This window comes from Chinchilla lanigera, unplaced genomic scaffold (assembly GCF_000276665.1).
Source record: "Chinchilla lanigera isolate Chin_1 unplaced genomic scaffold, ChiLan1.0 scaffold00088, whole genome shotgun sequence".
NCBI classification, from domain to species: Eukaryota; Metazoa; Chordata; class Mammalia; order Rodentia; family Chinchillidae; genus Chinchilla; species Chinchilla lanigera.
The window spans coordinates 3,912,057-3,914,487 of record NW_004955489.1 but is presented as its reverse complement, the minus strand read 5'-3'; the positions used below and the strand labels follow the sequence as shown (position 1 = coordinate 3,914,487).

Below are 2,431 nucleotides of genomic sequence, written 5' to 3'. Positions count from 1 at the left end.
CTCCCGGGGAGCCGAGGGGGCGCGTGGGGGTGGCCCGCGGCGCCTGTGCGGGGCGAGCAGCGCAGCCCCTGGCTGCTGTCTTCGGATTTTTCCAGCGCGACTTTCCGGGCTCCTCTGACATCAGCGACCGCGGCGCTTCCTTCCCTTCTCGCGGCTCCCGCTGGCTCACGGTCCCACTTCCTCCGGGAACCTGGCTCTCCAGATCCGAGCGGCGCCTCGCCGCGCCCAGGGCCGCCGGGCTCGCGGGTCTCGGGAGGGGAGGTCCAGCAGCGGCGCCCTCCGCCCTCCCGCTCCAGCCCTGCGCGGCTCTGCACCCGGAGCGCGCTCTCCCGGCGGCGGCGGCGGCGAGCCCTGCGCCGGCTCCTATATTACCGTGCAGCTCATTATCATAGAGGCCGCTCTTAACCCGCTCCGCGCCGGCCGCGCCGCCCCCAGCCCGCGCCCCGCCCGCTTCCTCCCACCCGCGGCCCACAAAGGAGGACCCAGGTCGCCCCGCCGCCTAGCGCTCCGCGCCGCCTGCACCCGCAGACCGCCTTAAGTGGCTCAGGGGCCACGCAGATGTGCCGGGCAGGGGGACTCAGGTCAGGCCTCGCCGCCAGCCGGCTCAGCCCCGGAGGAGGGGCGCAGGCAGGGGGCGCTCGGGGCCCGGGCCGAGCGAGCAGGGCCTGGAGGCGGGGCCCCCCCTCCCCCGTCACCTGTCACCGCGAGTCCGGGAATCTGAGTGAGGGGCAACGGAGCAGCGGCCTCATGCGATGGGGCGGAGGAGGGGTCTGGGAATCTGCAGGAGCATATCCTCTCCTGGAGAATCTCAGAGCTGTCAAACGAGACTGGAAGTTGTTGTTAATTATTATTATGGCACTGCGAAGATGAGCCTTGGTCTGGATCTCAAGTTTCCAGCGCTTTAGGCACCCGGGGCGTCAGGCAAGTCCTGACTTGGGCGGATGGGGGACCAGCGGGGCGCGATCTTCATCCAGACCCGGGGAGCCCGCTTCGCAGGGGAATCAGGTGGCGGCGAGGAGTGAGGGCAACTTCGTTTAATAACCTAAGGAGAGCTGTCTTTGGGTTTTGGTGACAGTGACTCCTCGGCACCCTGTGGGCCCGGATTCCGCGCCACATCGCGTCAGCATCTCCTCAGCCTCTGGATTTGGCTTTCCGATAAGGGGCCTGCGAGCAAGACCCAGCGAGTTCGCAGGATCTGCGTAGACCCTGCTCGCACACGCGAGTTTACTCACCATGTATAACAGTCGGATGAGCTTGCTCTACTGCCCCCTCGTGGCCAGAGTCCTAAGCGGCCTAAATAGAAGAAAATTCATTCTCAAACCTGAACGCAGTTGCGTGAATTCACAAGCAGTAAGGCAGTAAGGGCCTTAAGAGGAGAGAGAGAGAGAGAGAGAGAGAGAGAGAGAGAGAGAGACAGAGACAGAGACAGAGAGAGAGACAGAGAGAGAGACAGAGAGAGAGACAGAGAGAGAGACAGAGAGAGACAGAGAGAGACAGAGAGAGACAGAGAGACAGAGACAGAGTCACAAGCAGAGGCAGAGGCAGAGGCAGAGGCAGGGAGAGGAGCGAGGAAGTGTGCTCTTATCAGTCATCTCAAATGCACTCCAGCCAGTGCAGTTTGGGGGGACCTAGGGTTTACTCCAATTGGCTAATTCCTTAGAAACTGTGAACAGGTTAGCCAAGTCTGCAAAAGTTCTTCATGCAATTAATTTGCTTACATTGGAGTCCTGTAACTCACCGGTTATTCCTGACTTTGTCTTGTGGGTCCACAGAGCCTAATCCATCTTCTTGAATCCATCCCAGTTTCTTGCTTTGATCCTCTTCAGAATTTATCCTTCCCTACCCCTCAGGCAGTCATGTTTGTCCTGTACTGTTAGTTATGTGTTGATGTAAGTGGTTCTTACCACCTTATCCAGACAGTCTTGCCATCTTCTTATATCTGAGTGAATCAAATCTGAGCCGCAGTTCATTAAGGAAGCTGATTTGGAGGTGCGTGGGACATTTTCCTGTTTGCTTAGTGCATCGTGGTCTGGCCAGCTACACCTAACAGCGTGGTGGTCAGGCGGCAGATGTCCAGCTGCTAAAGCTTATGGCAAAAATAAGGACCCTCTGCTTCTAAGTCAAGTGCTGTATGGCCCCAACAGAGATCACAGCTCTTCCCCTGTCTCAGTTTGATCCCATCCTGAGATTATACTACAGTTTAAGTAATTTTCAGATATTATCTGTCCACCTGAGTGATCCAGAAGTACATCCAAGAATGAAGATCGAGGAAACATAGAATAAAACAGATCCCTCCACTGGCCTCTTTGTTCACTCCGTGCTTCTCCTCCCTTCCCAAGTAAAGGGAGAAAAAGGGAGAGAGAAGAAGGAAGGAAGCACAGGTTGTGGCCAGGGTGACACAGCCCCTCCCGGTCTCCATGCCGACAGTGGA

At 58.3% G+C, this 2,431-nt stretch overlaps 1 protein-coding gene across 1 annotated transcript in view; it reads right to left on the bottom strand.

Moving 5' to 3' along the window:
• The window catches only part of Plxna2 (plexin A2), a gene marked incomplete in the record, with an annotated part of 202,644 nt that extends 202,293 nt beyond the window's left edge, over window positions 1–351 (bottom strand). The window contains 1 exon segment of the mRNA XM_005404545.2: window positions 1–351.
• Between the last annotated feature and the right edge of the window lie 2,080 nt (window positions 352–2,431).